Genomic DNA, 21411 nt, shown 5'->3' on the forward strand with positions numbered 1-21411 from the left:
GTAACGGGGAAAGGGTAACGTTTTCACCGGTGAAAGGTTATCCTTTCTCCGTTACTCAGAAAGGGTCATCTTATTTAGTTTTGTGCATTGGTTTTGACCGAAATATTTGCACATTTTTTTTTATTTTTTCACAGCCTGTTTATTATGCTCGTTTTCTCCTTTCTTCGTGTTTTTATGCTTTATCATGATAAGCCAGTGTGGTCTTAGAAACTATTTAGTGCATATATAATTTTGAAAGTGCACAAAGAATAAAAGGGGTAAATAAAAAGAAGTGCTCCCAGTCGAATATATAGAGAACACTGCAGCCTGCCAATGGTTTGGTTATTTGGCTTTAGACGCTCAAGGCACTCTAATCCATTTCCGTCCTGCGCCCTTTCAGGGTAACCAGCACTGGCCTGACCATAGTCATGATATTATCATTGAGGAGATATGTGCATTATATTAGAGTTTTAATGTGTATTATTATTTCGAGTTGTTCTTCTCAGAAATTTCATCGAATTGAATGTCTCAAAACTGTGACAATCTCTTCCAAAAAATCCGACAAATTCGAAATGTTGCTATATTAGAGGCAGTAACAGGGGCATTCAATTCTTGGGTTACTTTGCGAACCAAAGCGAAATTATTTGAAACGTAGCTTATACAACTATTTGTTTAACATTTTACACAGTTCCAGCAAAAAAAGAGAATAGAGATAAGTCTCTAGTTACTGACCCTTAACCGAAACCAAAAGCAAGTTTTTTTTTTCATGCGGAAATTTTATTCTACTAAAATTTTTTTTTTAGAATTTATTCTAAAACCAGATAAATGTTTTCTTTCAGGTTTTTTAAGTCGTATTTTCCCCACTGAGTACAAAATACAATAATATTACAGTTTAGAGCGTTGAATAGTTTTCTATGATTTTATATAGTCTTCTGAAAATTACCGTGTGTTTGCTGTTTGATGTATTTGCCTATCTCGAAATGCAGACTTTGCCATGGATTAATTTGGTTCTCTCTTAAGAGGTCTAAGAACCATAGGGTGTAGATCAAATGTATAACTAATTGCATAAAACTCTGCTCATGTAGTTTTCTTTCTTGCAATAACCAGAGCCACTGCCATGGCAAAAAACCTTCATTAGTATTTTATTGTTATGTTTTGTCTTTGTTTATGATTATTTGGTTTAGTAATTCAGTTTACTAAGACCTGAGTTCCATTCAGTGTTGCCAGATCACGAACCAAAAAGTACACCAGTGCCTTTGAAAAACACGCCAAAACAAAGCTAGACCATGTTCCATCTCAAACCCAACACGTTTTACTTTGTTTACTTACCCTTATGTTATGTATCGACTAGTCCACTTTTTCATGTTCTGGTAAGGCGTTTAGCATTGATAAAACAGTTTATTTTGAACCTTTGACTTTGCAAACTGAGATTTCCAGACTCCAAATCCTAGATAAGACTCAAATTCCGAGCAAGCCAACAAAACCAAACCCAGGTCTTTCAAACTCCTGAATTTTGGAATTTCAAAGCTTTCTAAATTTCTGACATGAATTCGCACAAGAATGAATTGTATGAGAGGACCGAATGACGTGTCAAATGGTATATTTATTTCTTAGCTATCTCGTAATGGTCCTACAAATAGAAATTAACCCTGTTTTGCATATAGAAGTAATTGAAAATATTTTATACTCAATATCTAAAAGGTTTACGGCAATTATATCAAACGTTGAAAGCTCAGTCACGACAGGATTGCAAAAAAGGGTATGGACAAAGGAGGGTATAGATACATTACAGACAACTCTTGATTCCTTACTCTGTAATAACAGCTACATGTAAATTGGAAACTAGCAATTGTTAAGACAATGGGATGATAAGGAATATTATGCTATAAAATAATATATGGGAAATAGATGTTCTAAACTTTGATATGTATGCCTTTCGTTTAACATATCTTCGTATCTGATTTTGGTAATGTTCTTATGTCTATTTCCTTGTGAACTAAATTCATTATTGACATTTCTTAAAGGTTGAGTCTTGACACATGAAAGTCAGGTCTTGACAATTGAAAGTCAAGTCTTGAAATTTGAAAATCAAGTCTTTTGGGGTTTAAGTGAATTTAGTGACAAATTAATTATTTAGTTTAGTTTTGATTTTGTCCTCGTCATGTGGACATTTATTGTTCCAACTGTAGTGTATGTATAAACTACTGTATATAAATTTATATAAGTATAATCACGACTCAATAATGTTTAGCTACTACAGTCTTGGCGCGTATGCAAGCTCCGCCCATTTTCTCATCCATCAAAAACTCAGTGTATAACTCTCAATGAGTGAATGATGGTGAGAATTTGTATTGTTCGTGATTGCGAAAGCAGAAAAAAAAATGGGTGAACGGGCGAAGTCGTTCGCTGCTGTTCCATTTGACAGGTAAGACTGAACTGAGTGGCCTATACAGGGTTTCTAAGAAGGGGGGGGGGAGGGGATTAAATTAAAGCAAATACGGAAATTTCTAGAGCTAATTTCTAATCAACACTGCAACAGGGAAACATCCGGAATTTCATAAATATTGTGAGAGTGATCCACGAAGTGGCGGAACTGTTTGAAATTTGCCACAAAATGTTTTATCACAAAGGGGCAACCTAATAGTTTTAGCACAGGTTATCTATTAGGTTCACAATATTCTGAGGTTTTAGATAGAAATATTATGGCATGGAGCGTCAAAACTTATTTATTCTTGGTAAGGAAAATGTTCCCTTGAATTTTTCCTCTTTTATACTCTTTTTTTGGGCCATAAAAATGTCCTTCGAAATTTGATGTAGGACCTTTATTTTTCATCTAATAACTGGTGGAATAGCTCTATCCAAGAAAATACCAAACGTCTGTTAAGAACTGTTTTTTGTGAAATTCTTAATGAGTTTTCAGAAAAGTGAAGGACATCAAAAGAATTGTATTTGTATTATAAAAAAAATATAAAATGATACTAGTTGTTATTATTGTTATAAATATTCTGCTACGAAGTTGCAAATTACGTAAAACTTCTCATCAGAAAGTACTTCTTATGACTCATTAAGTTAACCCATACGATTCTTTTCATTGTCTTTCCAAATTCAGGTTAATTACGAGTTTGGTATAAAACTTGGAATGTTTTAGAATTATGTTAAGATTATTTAAAATTGTTTAATCATTTTAATGACCAAGTTTATTATCAGTTGCTAATCAAACTTTTTTTTTGTCCACTACATGTTTGGAACCAGAGGGAAGGGGGTATGTCCCCTCACTAGGCCAGCCAATGGGCTTGCTCCCATAATTTTCGGTAGCTTAATTATTTAGCTTTAATATGATATAGCAAAAGACTTTTGCAGATGCCAAAACAAATGATTTTAGTCATGAGCATTTCAAGGATTTTTTTTTTGAGAAAGGAATGGGGATGAGTTTGTTTTCTTTTTTATTTTCGATTCTTTGCATTTTGTTAGTAGATGCAAAATACAGGCAACTGCGAGCCAATTCCTGACCAGGGAAATATTTTGGTCAACTTACTTTCACAGAAAAACAGTGACATACCATAGGTGAAGCTGACTGGGCTTATCACGGCTCACCAAAGCAATAAGCTTCTGTTGGAACAAAAGAATGAAGACTTCAATGAAGCATCTGACAGCCTCGAAAATTATACTTTTACATATATCGTTGGTTTTGCCGTTACGAAGCTGCTCACTTGTCACAAGTGTCAGATGTGTGCTTCAAAGCTTATTCAAGGCGATAGTGAAGTTGTCAACGAATTTTTTTTTTTTTTATGACAGAAAAGGCCTACGAGCAGTTAAGCCTGGATTTAACCAACCTAACAGCTCCTTCGCTAGGGGTTATTTCATTTCTGCAAGACTACAACTCCATTTTTCTCAAACATTACAGAAATTCTTGTTGGAAACCGGGACTAATCCATCGAATTTGGCTTGAGCGCAAAGATCTGAACTGAGAAACTGGCTGCGAGGACTTCCCCCTTGAACAATTTATAAGATAATTTTTGCGCACACGAGCATATTACGAAGTAAAATTTAAGAATCGGGAAATCAAGAGACATCCCTATCAAGGAAAATAAACTAGCAAGTAATTATTTCAGTTTTAGTAGTTTAAATAGTTGATTATCTCTTTTTTTGAACAAAGAGGCAAAATTTTTTAAAATTAGTGTTTGATTATCTCCTTAATGAGCTCCTCAGTACTACAGACAATTAAAAATCAAACCAATATCAATAAACATATGTGAAAAAAGGAAGTGACTATATTCTATTTAGCTGCAAGTCTGCATTCATGTCCACCACACAATTTCCCTTTGAGAAAAAATTGATAAGACTGTGGAACTGAATTATCAATGCGAAGCGCCAAATTTCCTAATCAAATGTCATCACGTTATGGCATTGTTGAAATAACACTTATTTTTTAATTTGATTATCGTTATAAATTCATTCTTTATTTTTCTTTCCATTCAATGTTATCTTTACCTTTTGCATTATTACAGCCATACCAATTATTCTCCTTTCCTTTTTTATTTCTTCAACCTATTGCATTCTTCCTTATCCCCTAGATGCTCGATTCGTCTTATTTCTTTTCCTGGCTGCGAATACCGATGGCACATGCGTGCCTACCCATGAAAAATCTAATTTATTTATTTTATTCAATATAGGAAAAAGCCATTGGCTTGTCGTAATAAAGAAAACCATAGCCTAATGTCGCTTATGTTTCTACTTGTTTATATGTTCTCCGGAGCTGGTGCATCTCTGTCCAGCTTTGGATGATGGTTGAGATAGGGAATGAATATACTGTTTGAATTTATCTACAGTGTTAAAAAAAAAAAAAAAAAAAAAAAAAAAAAAGTTTATATTCGACACAAACTTTATGAAAGTTAGAGACTTTAGACATCCTCCACCGGTCAAACCGTATATTGTCGGCCAACACTACCATAGGACTACAGAGAAGAGCACAGGGAGAGACTTTACAATGTCGTATTTTATCCAAAAAAGGAATATTTAAATAATCGTTTTTTTTTCATGTTGTATATACTTCTAAATAGAATAATTACTAATGCTTTCATTACTTTGCAGCCCCTTTCCCCCTTCCAAAAAGGAAGATATAAGCCACTGTAATATTTCTGTCAAAAGTATGTGAAAATACTATTAAAAAGACCATATATTACAGTATCTTGTGACAGCGTAGCGGAAAACTGCGATTCCGAAATACTGAATACCAGGTTGGATCCTACTTGTCGCAAGGAAATACTTTAACTGATGCCTCAATTTAAATTTTTTTTCATCTCTTTGAATCATTTTCTTATATTTGTTTTTATCTAGCTCGAGATGATTTTGTTGCGTAAATACATAAAACAAAATCTTATGCACTACCATTTATTTTTTTCCACATTTGTCCGAAGATATGATTTAGCTCTGCCGAGAAGAAACAAGAGCTTTGTTCTACAAGAACGCCTAGACACATTTTCATATGTTCCTAATTCGGGATTTATTATTTACAAGTATTATCATGTAGGAGGGTCGGTGGATCTTTTTACGAAGAAGGTCTATTTATTCATTACCCCAAAAACCAGGTGCAATGCTAATTTTTATTTACATGTTATGTTTCAGTAGGCTTTACGAAAACGCACAAGCAGAACCAATGGAATTTATCGAGGTTTTCCTTAAATTATATGTATTCTTATAATATTTTACTACAGTAATTATCTATTTAGTAAAATCTAATTAGCTAAATATTCATTTCCCGATTCTCTACATAAGGAGATAAAAAGAGGAAAGTAGTTTGAATAAAATGAGAGATTTTTGGAAAATCGAAGTGGCCTATTCAGTGACCCATCCAATGGACCTAGTCGCCAATAGGGTTAGGCTCGATTTTGAAGAGTTTCATAATGACTTTTGAATTTTTGCAGCTAATGTTTATGACAACATCAAAAATCTTAATCAAATACTATAGATAACTACAATAGCAGAGGGGATTTGTGGTTGTTCTTAGTGTTGAAGATCGAGTTTAAATCACCATGTGGCAGCACATTTCAAATTCTAGCAAATATTCATGTCTCCAAGTTGTATTATTTTGGTTTTTTTGACACAAACAACTAACCATAGCTGAAAACATTGAATACAAAATTTTACAAAGAAATCATTTGAGGGTTTACTTTAAGTATCATAGGAACTTTCTTAGAAGTTGTTATATCTTCTAAATCTTATGACCTGAAATTAGAAATTTGGAGATTTTCATAGCATCGTGATAGAAAGGTGACAATTATCCCTATTCTTTAAACGATTCCACCGTCTTGCTTCCTCTTTATGAATTTGCTCAACTTTGTTTGAGACCTTGCCACCTTGGTAAACCATTATCCCATGCTGAACAACTCCCTTTTTTACTAAATAGTCTCTTATTTAGGCCTTTAGCCAGGCATCAATAAGAAGGTATAAGGATTTGTTGCCCTTTGCCCCCTAGGTGATGAAAAAACCCTTTTACAGGGGTATTTTTGCTGAAAACATCTTTTTTTATGCTTTCTTCTGAAGGCTAAAAAAAACGGCAAATTTACAACCCCCCCCTCCGAGATATTGAATATTTTCTAGTTAAAATAAGTGTTTGAGACCCAGAGACCGAACCTTGCTGTAGAAACACACTGGAGGGACTTTAGTAGTTAAGAAGCGTCGTTAATCCGATTACTTTTTTTCACAATACTTACTGGTACTTGCTTCCTCTTTATGAATTTGGTCAACTTTGTTAGAGACCTTGCCACCTGGGTAAACCAACATCCCATGCTGAACTACCATTTTTACTACATAGTCTATTATTTAGGCGTTTAGCCAGGCATCAATAAGAGGGAAAAGGATTTGTTGCCCTTTGCCCCCTAGGTGATGAAAAATCCCTTTTAGAGGGATTTTTTGCTGAAAAACAGCTTTTTTATGCTTTCTTGTAAGGGCTAACAAAACGGCAAATTTACACACACCCCCTAGATATTGGATATTTTCTAATTAAAATAAGTTTCGACTAGCCCTAATATTCCTCATATTACCTGACACCCTCTCTCCTCCCCATGTAAAACATAAAAACAGAAGACTGAAATGTGGGACAGTTAATTGGAATTGCGTCATAGCAGGTATTTACTACAGTATTGGTCCCGCGGTTCAGATGGTATTGAGATACCATCTCAATATTAATCCAAAATTAATCCAAAAGAATAAAGCTATTTTAAATAGGTAATACGCTGCAACGAATATCAGCGACAGTCGAAACTCATTTTAGTTGGAAAATATTACATCTATTTAACCGGAAATCGAATTAAAGGATATTTCCAATTAGCATATCAACATCACGAAATTTTAATAGTAGTCCACAGGCCAGAAGAATAATTTTGTTAAGTTGAACCCAATAAGCTGAATGCAAGCAAAAACTGAACGAGATATTCATACATTTTAACTTGATGAAGTAACTTCTTCTGGGTCCCACCCTATGGGACAGTCATGGAGGGAATAAATGTCGATACCAACACAGGGTAATAATGGGCTCTGGGATAAAGACTGAGGTTAATTTAGTTACATACTTATTTGTTCATTTCACAACAAGCGATATCGATTTTTCGAAGCAAAAGTATTAGTTTTAGTGTGCATAATACAGGTTATTAAAACTGACAATTTTACCGATCCTTCAAATACGACATGAAAAATATCTCTTCTGCTATCTAGCATAATCACGCAGCACCAAGGATGGCTAAACGGCAGCACTGAAAATTTTTGACACAGATCAAAAACCATACAAGATTCATGACCCCGCCTTCATACATACAGAATGACAAATGTTTCCGATGGAAAACCAAGTAGCAATTGAAACTATGGCTCTGACGTATATGCTCGGAGTCTAATTACGCGCTATGAAATGTGTGTCATGTTTGGAAAAAGATTTCACTACTGGTATATACTTATACTGTGCTACTATATCAATAACTGCACGGCAACTGATGCTATTTTGACTAGCCAAATGGATTTTTTCATTGTTTATGGGTAAAAAAATTAAATAAAACGAATACCACTCTCATTTCTCGCTTCTAAAAAAAATTTTTTTATCTATAAAATGCATAATAAAAAATATAAAATTGAATACGAAAGCCTCAAAAAAAAAAAAAAAAAAAAAGAAAAGAAGAAACACAGGCACTAATTTAGCCAAAAAAGATAAAGAAATGAATGAGGGGAGAGTAGAGAAAGGAACTGGTTCTAAAAATTATCTAAACTATTTACCTCAACCAGCCACAGAAACGTCGTAACTATTTATTGATAGAAAATAAAAACATGAGAGTATTTTTCTACACTAACATCAGTTGATACTCGACTAATTCATGAAATTGGAAGTCAGCATTTGTTTCTCTTAGAAGTCACGTCACAATAATTTCCACAAAGCTACGAACTTAGAGCATAATTCACAATTCTGAAGAAAAAGAAAGAAAAATCCTCGAGTATTCAAGATTTTGGAGCAGAAGTCCAAACAGTCAAGGCTTATAAAGATGAAAGGGTAGAGAGGTCTAAAAATTGTTCCTTATAGTTCACATAAAAGGTTTATTGTGGGGAGAGAGGCCTAAAAATTGTTCTTCATAGTTCACAGAAAAGGTTCATTTTGGGAAGAAATGTCTAAAAACTGTTCTTCGAAGTTCACAGAAAAGGTCCAGTGTGGGGAGAGAGGACTAAAAATTGTTCCTCATAGTTCACATAAAAGGTCCATTTTGGGGAGAGAGGTGCAAAAATTGTTCCTCATAGTTCACAAAAAAGGTTTATTGTGGGGAGAGAGGCCTAAAAATTGTTCCTCATAGTTCACAAAAAAGGTCCATTTTGGGAAGAGAGGTCTAAAATTGTTCCTCATAGTTCACAGAAAAGGTCCATTTTGGGGAGAGAGGTCTAAAAATTGTTCCTCATAGTTCACAGAAAAGGTCCATTTTGGTGAGAGAGGTCTAAATTGTTCTTCATAGTTCACAGACAAGGTCCATTTTGGGGAGAGATGTCTAAAAATTGTTCCTCATAGTTCACAGAAAAGGTCCATTTTGGGGAGAGAGGTCTAAATTGTTCTTCATAGTTCACAGAAAAGGTCCAGTGTGGGGCGAGAGGTCTAAAAATTGTTCCTCATAGTTCACAGAAAAGGTCCTTTTTGGGGAGAGAGGTCTAAATTGTTCCTCATAGTTCACAGAAAAGGTCCATTTTGGGGAGAGATGTCTAAAAATTGTTCCTCAAAGTTCACAGAAAAGTTCCATTTTGGGGAGAGAGGTCTAAAAATTGTTCTTCATAGTTCACAGAAAAGGTCCATTTTGGGGAGAGAGGGCTAAAAATTGTTCCTCATAGTTCACAGAAAAGGTCCACTTTGGGAAGAGAGGTCTAAAAATTATTCCTCATAGTTCAGTGAAAAGGTCCATTTTGGGAAGAGAGGTCTAAAAATTGTTCTTCATAGTTCACAGAAAAGGTCCATTTTGGGGAGAGAGGTCTAAAAATTGTTCCTCATAGTTCACAGAAAAGGTCCATTTTGGTGAGAGTGGTCTAAATATTTCTACAAAGATCACAGAAAATGTCAATTTTGGGGAGAGATGTCTAAAAATTGTTCCTCAAAGTTCACAGAAAAGGTCCATTTTGGGGAGAGAGGTCTAAAAATTGTCCCTCAAAGTTCACAGAAAAGGTCCATTTTGGGGAGAGATGTCCAAAAATTGTTCCTCAAAGTTCACAGAAAAGGTCCATTTTGGGGAGAGAGGTCTAAAAATTATTCCTCAAAGTTCACAGAAAAGGTCCATTTTGGGCCAATTTACACTGATTCTAAAACTTCTACTATTTTTGCAGTACTTGCGGGTCAGAGTGCCTGCTTTAGCACACAAATTGACACTTAGTCTTTAATACCAATCAGAAAATTTTTTTTTTTGGTTTTCAGGTGATTTACCGTTCTTTAATTCCAATCAAAAGCTGACCATATCCCAGCTCAGTACCAGCATGCAGATTAAGTCCAACAAGTCCCCCTGCTCTCACCATCAACACTGGCTGCACAACTTTCATAACTATCTTATGTAATTACAAGCATTTATCAGTTTCTGGTGATGGTTACAAAGTAGGTTACTTATTAAAACTAGTTTACCAGCAGCACTGAATTCATCTGAGGCAAACTGGCGGAAAGGCACCAAAATTGTCTGTTTTCAAAACCTCAGATTTTGCTTCGCATTTCAGAAGTGATTAATGTTCAAATGCAAGGGTATTGGCATAAATTTAGTAACGAGATGAATAAAGAGGAAAAAGATTGACATTAAGTAAAGAAAAAAAAAGGATTGCTATAAACTGCATCAAATTGTGGATACAGTACAATAGCTTTACCCACATTATTCTACACAAAAATGTTCAATCCACTTTTTCAGACATTACTGGATACCATCCTTCGAGAATCGAATTTTTCGAGAATTTAAATAAGAAAGATCCGTTGAAACTAATGTGCAGCATAATATTCATATCTAAGTAACAAATATCCATCAAAAATTAGCGTGCTGCTAGATGGAGTAAAAGAAAATTCAGGTAGTTTCTGAGTAAAGGGTAAATCTGCCTCATCAAATGCTACGATTCTGTGATAACAAAGACCTCAGAATCTGATAAATAACAAATAACACTATTTTAAGGGATATTTTTTGGCGTTTGCGTTAACAAACACTGCAGTCGATGGCTTTGTTAGTCAAGGTGGTTAATATCTATTTTTATTTATATACTACGAAATATTAGTTCATATACCGAGAACACCGCTGAATTTGTTGTGCTGCTTTCCCTTTATACTCTTTCTAGAAAATTTTGTGGATAATAAATCAAAAAACGTGCCCCCCCCAACACCCCTATAAAAAGCATCGCTAATCTGTTTTTAAATGTAATTGTGGCCAGTGAAGCAATGCAGCGAGTGAAAATCTATCTTGCCAAAATCCGTCATTAAAAAATAACAATGCAAATGTGGCTGATTTCGAAGCTAACACATCACAGTTTATAGGGTAAGGAAAAAAAAAAAAAAAAAAAAAAAAGATTCATCTATATAGAACGTGAAACCCACACATCATCAGTGCGTAAACCTCATTGCCTTTTTCAGCTCTTCAAGACAGGCCTCAGCTTCCTCAATATATTCTTTGTTATCCATTTTCTTCGCCAGGTTGACCCCTTTAGCACAAGCATCCCTTGATTTTTCGTAAGACTTATTTTGCATGTAGATACTGCCCAGATTCACATAGAAAGCAGGCATGTACTCTGACTGAATTTTTTCACCAACTGAAATCACATCTTTCATTTTTTCTTCAGCTGCAGCAGCATTGCCTTTCAAAGCAAGAACAGAAGCCAGGTCATTCAATAGCACTAATGATTGCTCATGCTGGGGCCCATGCACTTTAATAGAAAGCTCATAAGCTTTCTGGAAATTAGCGTTAGCTTGATCAAGCTTCATATGCGCCATCAAGTAATTAGCATACCAATCTAAACATAGACGTGTTAATAAAAGAGTGTCTTCATCACTAGCTCCCTTGGCAATTTTTTTATTCATAGTATCAATGCAAAACTGAAAGCCTTGTTCCGCTTTCTCATTTTCTTCTAGCATGCCATAGATACTGGCTAGTTTTGCACTGACATGAACAATTTTGTTATGGTCTGGGTCAACGCCATCTCCTATAAGGCGGCCTAAAAAATAATATAAAAATTGAGATATTTATGGGGACGGGAAATGAATACACAATCTAGCTGTACGAAAACACGGACATGTCACAAATACAAATATCTTATCAACAAAAGTAGTTATTACCACTGGAAACAATTTAGAACAAGTTAAATGCTACCAAATTCCAAGTCAAAGGAAACAGAGAATATTTGCTAATAACTATGATTATTTAAAAAGACAATGTCTTGATTTTCGGATATAGACGCAAAGAAGAGAGCCTTGCTACCGTTCAATAGCACCAGAAATGAAAATCGCTCAGAAATACAGACATTTCCAAGAGAAACACAGTAAGTTCTAATATAATTTTTTGCTGTTTTAACTACATCGTTAATAGTTAAGGTTCCAAAGTATCAATCTGACGTGAACTAATCGTCACCGAAGCGCCCAAAAACCGTTAAGATATTTTGACCCCCTCCACAACCTCAAAAACTGATCTCCTTGAAAAAAATGTCAAGTCCATTCGTTTATGACCCTAAGACTATTCTTGTATTCCACTTGTCAAAGATAATTTTTCTTCTTTTTTAGCCCCTCCGTTTAAGTACCAATAGGCGCATTTCCATAAATACAGCTTTCAATTCTCTTTTTAGAGATTGTCCCTTCTTATTTGTCCGTGTTGGAGAAGTCAACGATTTTTAACAAAAACATTGATGTAGACAGTAGGAACGAACCTTTATTTTCTAAAAAAAAAGAAACAAAAAAAACATAACAAAACATGTTTTTCAGACGAAAATCAGTAAGAAAACCTGTTTACCGAGATTTATAAGCTAAAAATTGGACAAAATACGTTTCAGACTACAATAGTTGGTATATATTTTGACTATGATTAAATAATTACGACAGTCATAGTAACTTTTAAAATCTGTGTGAGAAAACTGATGATGCAAATTTAAGGCATAACAGTATTTCAACCCTGACGACTTTAAAATTCGTGTTGATAAACAAGAAAAATGACAGAAAACAGTTAGGATAGCAAATTTGTAGAAGTCATGAATTACATGAATTACAGTCAGGATCATATCATACAAACAGTCTTTTTACATTTACAATCATTCATAACAATTCTTTTTTACATTTTCATGATCATATAATAATCTACTGCCCATGTTTATTTAAATTAGAAACATTGGTTTATTAAAAACTTTATCTCAAACTGAGTTTAAAAATGAATATATCTCACTTGTTCTTATAGGCTATAGAACATTCAATGAATTTATCTCGCTTTCTAGGGCTGTAATGAGAGACAGGTTGAGATGGCTAGGGCGTGTTCTGTGGATGAAGGATGTCACATTGCCAAAGATTGTCCTTTTTGGTCAACCATCTAAGGCCAAACGAAAAGTAGGTCACCTTCCGTTGGGGTGGGAGGATTTAATAAGGAAAGATTTAAGGGAAATGGGAACTTCCTGGCAGGGTTAGAGACGGAGGCTTTGAATAGATTGGGATGAAGGAGGAGCGTGCGTAACTGCATTGGCCTTAGGCGGCTTGGTGCTGCAATGAGTAGTTAGTAGTAGTAGTAATAGTAATAAATTTATCGGTATCCAAAATACTTACAAATCAAGTCTCTGAATATCTTTTCTGCTTTTCGATAATTATGCGTATCAAAAGCTATGTTCGCCATCATATCGTAAATAAACGTAATGCCATTTTTGTCATGTAAGTCCTGCGCTAATTTCAAAGCAACGTGCAACAGTTTCTCTGCTTTAATTGCATCTCCTTTCTGAAATACCATGAAAGTCCCTATTATTGATCCAGAAGTTCTACATTAAGAAAAAGTACTCAATAAGTAATGTGTTTGTAGTAACGACTTACACAGAAATGTGTATGAACCGTTCAGAGACCCTGGTATCCACTGTTGTTTTGAATTTTAGTATGAGAAAACTTGATTGGCTCATCAGGATAGAAAAAAAAACCGTTCGAAATATTTTCCAGTGTCGGAAATTTCATAATCAAGTGAAATCATTGTAAAACTTTTATTGTAAAAATTATTTTAGATCACTTAAAAGCACTAGAAACATAGTTCCGTATATATTTTACATTAATTATTGATATCAAAAAGGTAGCTTGGATTCATTATCCGTTTTGTATTGATTTGAATGAGATTGATTTTCTTTTATTTATGTTATTGCAACAAATTCAATTTTGATGAGAAATAGGGCATATAATTTTTGTAAGTATAATAAAGACAACTTTTCAACTTGAGTGAAATTTTTTATCTTAGATCTTTGTATGTTTTTAAACGAATTCTAAAACTATATATTTTCATGTGCGTGTGTATATAGTTACCTAATAAATGAATCATCAAAAATATTTATTTGTCTTTCAATTATATTTATATGGGGTGACCAGGAAACTTGTAATCATAAATGGGGTCGTGAATGAAAAATGTTTAGGAAGCCCTGATCTAACCCAATATTATATTTTATATTATAGGATATATTATTATATATTGTATTAGTATTTCCTCTTAGCACTCTTTTTTCTGGCTGATGGACGATTAAAGAAATTGAGCAAGTACACATAAATGCCATTTTAATTATAATAAATATATGTTAACAAGGGTTGTTCCTGGGATTTTGATCTGGGGAGGGGTTATTATCGAAAAAGTTCTCTTAGTCCTACAATAAGCAAGAAAATTCTCATCGTTTAGTTTTCGGGTAATCAAACATGGTAAATGGCTACTTTAAATTCGCCTGTGTGGATCTATGAAGACATATAAGACTACCAATATACACATCAAAATGGTCTGCTTTTGGTTGTGTCCACCCAAGGTCCAATGCCATCATTCCACCAGCCTGATAGCCCACAATGGTCTAGTATACTCTTGATTTGCACAGGCCAAGAATCTTTTTTTTATCCAATAATATTTAATTGAAAGAATTTTTTGTTAACCGATAATTTGGCATAGCAATAATTTTTTCCCAATAACCTACAATACGTACTAACCGTTTATTTCTGAAGCTATCAAACCCAGGCCTTCCCAAACTATGAATTGCGACCCCAAATGGGGTCGCGTAGCAAAATCCTGGGGTCGCAAGAGATTTTAAACTAAAATATTTAAAATATTAGAGTCAAATATTTATAACATACTACAGAAAAGGACTTATATTGTAACGGTGATGAATTTTTTAAAGACTGAAAGTCTAGAATGGAAAAATTGCTATGGAATATACGTAGAAGGTGCAAGACCAATGACGGACAAAAACACTGATATCGAATCATTTTTTCAAATTAGTCTTTTTGACCATATAAGTTTTACTCATGATCTTACTCCCCAAGAGGCCATGGTAACAAAAAAATTAGCACCATAATTGAACGAGTTGCTTCAAAATGCTCTCAAGATTATAAATTTTATTATGAGCCACTCCCTTAACAGTCACTTATTTTCAAATCTTTGAAAGGATATGGATTCCGTCCATACAACTTTATTATTACACGCAGAAGTGAGATGGTTGTCAAGAGGTCAAAGATTAAGAAGATTATCAAAGGTAGCGCATTGAGGCTGCGTAATGCGATTCAAATATATCAGAATATTAAAATGTGAGGTAAAGCAAAGACCTATACGAATTTTGAGCCAAATTGGATGAGAGGAAGGGGTCAAAATACGCATCTCAAATTTTGGCGACAAACAGACAGACAGAGAAGCAAGTTAAGTAAAACATGGTAAAAAAACTTTTGTAAGCTACCTGATACTCTAGAATTCCCCTTTTGACCATTTCTTCTAGCATTTCTTCTTGCTTGCCAATTGGTGTAGAAAACAAACTAAATAATCCAAGCGTGACAGTAGTTCCTTTAGGTACAGCTCGAAGTGGCAGCAACAACTTGCCAGGACTCCAGCTCTAAAATATGGTTTACTTGATAAATCAGTAACAAAACATAAATCATAGGCAACGCAATCGCGCTGCCTAAGTAAAGAACGATGGCACAATGTATTATTTTTTTTTTTCCATACCAGGGCACTTCGTATCGAAGGAATTGTCATAAAAATTTCGAAAAGGGCTAATTCGATTGGAAAATGGAGTGGCTAGTGCCCTTTTTAATAGTCGAAAGTGATTGGAGGGCAACTAGCCCCCCCCCCGCCCCTTATTCCCCCAAACATATCCAATAAAAATTTTGAGACAACTCATTTTGTTCAGCGTAGTTGATTTCCAGATAGAAAATATATTTTTGAGGAGGACACTCCCCACAACCCACATGACAAAGGTTTAAAGTTAGGTCGCGAGTACACATAAGGACGGTGTTCGCCGAGAGTATTAACGAGGGCTGCTATATATATTTCTGGCCTAATAATGAAAATACGCATATTTATCAACGAAAATTGTTTTATTGTTTTTCAAAATATTCTCCATCAAGATTTATACACTTTTGCATGCGCTCAAACCAATTTTCGAAGCACTTTTTCCACTCCGATTGAGACACCTACAAAACATGGTATTTGAATGCTTCAACAGCATCTTCTGGCGACGAAAATCATTGTCCACGCATTTTTTTCTTGATGTGTGGGACTAAAAAGAAGTCATTGGGTGCCAAGTCAGGGCTGTACGGCGGATGACCCATCAATTCGACGTTTTGGTCGGTCAAAAAGGCGCTGGTTTGAGTATTATTTTTTTCCTTTAGAGCAGGGCACTTTGTATCAAAGAAGTTGTAGAAAACTCGAAAAGGGCTCATTCAATTGGAAATTGGAGTGGCTTGTGCCCTTTTTAACAGTCGAAAGTGACTGGAAGGCGACTAACACCCCGTCCACGCCCACCATCTCCCGAAACACATCCAATAAAAATTTTGGGATAGCAATTTTGTTCAGCGCTGTTGATTTCCAGATAGAAATTATGTTTTTGAGGAGGACACTCCCAGACAGCCCCCAGGGCAAGAGTTGTAAGTTATGCCCTGGGGGCATATAAGGTTTAGATAGAAGAAGTTGTCGTAGAAACTTCAAAAAAGGCTCATTCGAATGGAAATTCAAAGGGCTTGTGCCCTTTTTAATAATCGAAAGTGATTGGAGGGCAACTAAACCCCCTCACAATCCTCAGGGCTAGGGTTGTAAGTTATGCCCTGGGGGCATAGAAGGTTTTTATAGAACGCGTTGTCGTAGAAACTTCAAAAAGGGCTCATTCAATTTAAAATTGAAATGGCTAGTGCCCTTTTTAATAGTCGAAAGTGATTGGAAGGCAACTAACACCCCTTCCACGCTCACCATTTCCCCAAACAAATCCAATCAAAATTTTGAGATAGCCATTTTGCTCCACGCAGTTTAAAGTTCAGGAAACTATACCTTTGAGCAGGACACTCCCCCCAGTCTTCAGGGCAAGGGTTATAAGTTATGCCCTGGGGGCATATAAGTTTTTATTGAAATCTTTGTCGTAGAAACTTGAAAAAGGGCTCATTCGATTGGATATTCAAAGGTCTAGTTCCCTTTTTAATAGTCAAAAGTGATTCGAGGGCAACTAACTCCCCTCTCATGCCCACCTTTTCCCTAAACACATCCAATCAAAATTTGTAGATAGCCATTTTGTTCAGCGTAGTTGATTTCCAGATAGAAATTATGTTTTTGAGCAGAACACTCCCCCACAGCCCTCAGAGCAAGGGTTGTAAGTCATGCCCTGGGGGCATATAAGGTTTTAATAGAACGCATTGTCGTAGAAATTTCAAAAAGGGCTAATTCAATTGAAAATTGAAAGGGCTAGTGCCCTTTTTAATAGTCGAAAGTGATTGGAATGAAACTAACACCCCTTCCACACCCACCATTTCCCCAAACACATCTAATCAAAATTTTGAGATAGCCATTTTGTTTCACGCAGTTTAAAGTTCAGGACATTATACCTTTGAGCAGGACACTCCACCCACAGTCAAGGGTTACAAGTTATGCCCTGGGGGCATATAAGGTGTTTATTGAAATCTTTGTTGCAGAAACTTGAAAAAGGGCTCATTCAATTGGAAATTCAAAGGACTAGTGCCCTTTTTGATAGTCGAAAGTGATTTGAGGGCAACTAACCCGCCTCTCACAACCACCTTTTCCCCAAATACATCTAATCAAAATTTTGAGATAGCCATTTTGTTTCACGCAGTTTAAAGTTCAGGAAATTATACCTTTGAGCAGGACACTTCCCCCACAGTTTTCAGGGCAAAGGTTATAAATTATGCCCTGGGGGCATATAAGTTTTTATTGAAATTTTTGTCATAGAAACTTGAAAAAGAGCTCTTTCGATTGGAAATTCAAAGGGCTAGTACCCTTCTTAATAGTCGAAAGTGATTCGAGGGTAATTAACCCCCCTCTCACGCCTACCTTATCCCCAAAAACATACAATCAAAATTTTTAGATAGCCATTTTATTCAACGCAGTTGAAAGTTTTGGAAATTAGGTCTTTAAGGACGACAACCCCTCCCCCCCCCAACCCACAGGGCAAGGGTAGTTAGTTATGCCCTGGGGGCGAGTAAGGTTTTTATAGAAAGCGATGTTGTAAAAACATCAAAAAGGGCTAATTCAATTGAAAATTGAAAGGGCTAGTGCCCTTTTTAATAGTCGAAAGTGATTGGAATGAAACTAACACCCCTTCCACACCCACCATTTCCCCAAACACATCTAATCAAAATTTTGAGATAGCCATTTTGTTTCAAGCAGTTTAAAGTTCAGGAAATTATACCTTTGAGCAGGACACTTCCCCAACAGTCAAGGGTTATAAGTTATGCCCTGAGGGCATATAAGGTGTTTATTGAAATCTTTATCGCAGAAACTTGAAAAAGGGCTCATTCAATTGAAAATTCAAAGGGCTAGTGCCCTTTTTAATAGTCGAAAGTGATTTGAGGGCAACTAACCCGCCTCTCACAACCACCTTTTCCCAAATACATCTAATCAAAATTTTGAGATAGCCATTTTGTTTCACGCAGTTTAAAGTTCAGGAAATTATACCTTTGAGCAGGACACGTCCCCCACAGTTTTCAGGGCAAAGGTTATAAGTTATGCCCTGGGGGCATATAAGTTTTCATTGAAATTTTTGTCGTAGAAACTTGAAAAAGAGCTCTTTCGACTGGAAATTCAAAGGGCTAGTGCCCTTTTTAATAGTCGAAAGTGACTTGAGGGTAATTAACCCCCATCTCACGCCTACCTTATCCCCAAAAACATACAATCAAAATTTTTAGATAGCCATTTTATTCAACGTAGTTGAAAGTTTTGGAAATTAGGTCTTTAAGGATGACAACCCCTCCCCCACCAACCCTCAGGGCAAGGGTAGTTAGTTATGCCCTGGGGGCGAGTCTGGTTTTTATAGAAAGCGATGTTGTAAAAACATCAAAAAGGGCTAATTCAATTGAAAATTGAAAGGGCTAGTGCCCTTTTAATAGTCGAAAGTGATTGAAGGGCAAATAACCCCCCTTTCAAACCTACCGTTTCCCCAAACACATCCAATCAAAATTTCGAGATATCCATTTTGTTCAACGTAATCAAAAGTTCTGAAAATTAGGTCTTTTCGGATGATACTACTACTACTACTACTACTACTAACAACTCATCGCAGCACCAAGCCGCCTGAGGCCAACACAGCTACGCCCGCTCCTCCTCCACCCCAATCGATTCAAAGCCTCCCTTTTTACAACCATCCACGAAGTTCCCATTTCCTTTAAATCTTTCTTTATGACGTCCTCCCACCCCAGACGGGGATGACTCGCTTTCCGTTTAGCCCCAGATGGTTGGCTGAAAAGAACAATCTTCGGCAATCTGTCATCCTTCATCCGCACAACATGCCCTAACCACTTCAACCTTTCTTTCATTATGACCCAGAGGCCAGAACAATCCTTAAGCAATTTCTCTGGAAAACATCTAGCAAATCTTCATCCGCTTTTCGGAGCGTCCATGCTTCAGAGCCATATTTGACCACTGTCATCACTGTAGCTTCTAAGATTCTAATCTTGGTTTGCAGACTTATCTTCCCATTCTTCCAGACCTTTTTTAACTGTGAAAAAACACCCTGAGCCTTGGCTATTCTATTTTTAACATCTTCACTGCTCACACCATCTTTACTAATAACACTACCAAGGTAAGTGAAGCTGCCCACCTGATCAATCTTTTCATTACCCAACGTCACCTTTTCATCTTCACTTATTCCTAGCCTTAGTGACTTAGTCTTTTTAACATCCATTGTCAAACCAATGCTAGGACCCTGAACTCGCAAAACCTCTAAAACTTCATTCATTTTGCTTACACTTACATCTAAGATGCTTAAATCATCAGCATAATCCAAGTCCAGGAGACTTTTTCCTCCCCATTTGATTCCGTGATCTCCCATTGCCTTTCCTGTGCTTCTTAAAACAAAGTCCATCACAAATAATCCATATAAAGGGGAATAGAACACAACCCTACCTAATTCCTGATTTAACAGAAAACCAGCTGTTAACTTCATTTCCTTCCCTAACAATGGCAATGTTATTCTCGAGTATAGTATTAATCACTTTCATTTGTTTGTCTGGTATACCATACAGGGATAAAACCTTTACTAAAGCTCTTCTATCAACAGAATCGAACGCTTGCTCATAATCTATAAAACTGAGGACCAAAGGTGTTTGAAAACTTAGGCACTTCTCAATTATTAACCTAAGAGTGAAAATTTGGTCAACACATCCTCTACCTTTTCTAAAACCGCACTGCTCTTCTCAGAGCCCTCATTCCAAGGGCTGTAAGTTATGCCCTGGCGGCATATAAGGTTTATACAGAAATTTGTTGTACAAATTTCAAAGAGGGTTCATTTGTTTGGAAATTGAAATTGCCCTTTTTAATAGTCGAAAGTGAGTGGAGAGTAATTGACCCCCCTCTCACATCCACCATTTCCCCAAATACATTCAATCAAACTTTAGAGATAGTCATTTTTTAACGTAGTTGAGAGTTCTGGAAATTATGTATTTAAGGATGACGAACCCCCCAGAGCCCTTAGGGCAAAGGTTGAAAGTTATGCCCTGGGGGCACATATAGGTGGTTTTTATTGATAGCGTTGTCGTAAAAACTTCAAAAGGGGCTCGTTCAATTGGAAATTGAGAGGGCTAGTTCCCTTTTTATTAATCGAAAGTGATTGAAGGGTAACTAAACCCCCTCTCATGCGCACCATCCCCCCAAACAGATCCAATCAAAATTTTCAGATAGGCATTTGGTTCAAAGTAGTAGACAGTTCTGGAAATTAGGTCTTTGAGGATGACAACCCCAGCCCTCAAGGCAAAGGTTGTAAGTTGGGGGCGTATAAGGTTTATATTGAAAGCGTCGTCGTAGAAACTTCAAAAGGGCTCATTTGATTGAAAATTGAAAGTGCTAGTGCCTTTTTTAATAGTTGAAAGTGATGGGAGAGCGACTAACACCCCTATCACGCCCACCATTTTCCCAGACACATCTAATCAAAATTTTGAGATAGCCATTTCGTTTAACGTAGTTGAAAGTTCTGGAAATAATGTCTAATAGGATGACAACCACCCCCACAGCCCTCAGGGCAAGTGTTGTAAGTTATGCCCTGGGGGCATAGAAGGTTTTTATAGAACGCGTTGTCGTAGAAACTTCAAAAAAGGCTCTTTCGATTGTAAACTCTAAGGGCTAGTGCCCTTTTTGATAGTCGAAAGTGATTGGAGGGCAACTAACCCCCCTCTAACGCCCACCTTTCCCCCAAACACATCCAATCAAAATTTCTAGATAGCCATTTTGTTCAGCGTAGTTGATTTCCAGATAGAAATTATTTTATTTTTTATTT

The 21411-nt window shown here is 36.0% G+C and overlaps 1 protein-coding gene across 1 annotated transcript in view; it reads right to left on the reverse strand.

The window, feature by feature from the left end:
• The window catches only part of Ttc19 (tetratricopeptide repeat domain 19), a 157103-nt gene that overhangs the window by 44004 nt on the left and 91688 nt on the right, over nucleotides 1-21411 (reverse strand). Inside the window, exons 3-5 of the transcript XR_016141794.1 lie at nucleotides 15382-15534; nucleotides 13250-13415; nucleotides 11053-11664 (exon numbers count right to left, since the gene is read on the reverse strand). The gene's annotated coding sequence lies outside the window, so the exon portion shown is untranslated. The remainder of the gene's footprint in view (nucleotides 1-11052; nucleotides 11665-13249; nucleotides 13416-15381; nucleotides 15535-21411) is intronic.

Source organism: Artemia sp. Qi Xiang Cuo, chromosome 5 (genome assembly GCF_049724085.1).
Source record: "Artemia sp. Qi Xiang Cuo chromosome 5, ASM4972408v1, whole genome shotgun sequence".
Lineage (NCBI taxonomy): Eukaryota > Metazoa > Arthropoda > Branchiopoda > Anostraca > Artemiidae > Artemia > Artemia sp. Qi Xiang Cuo.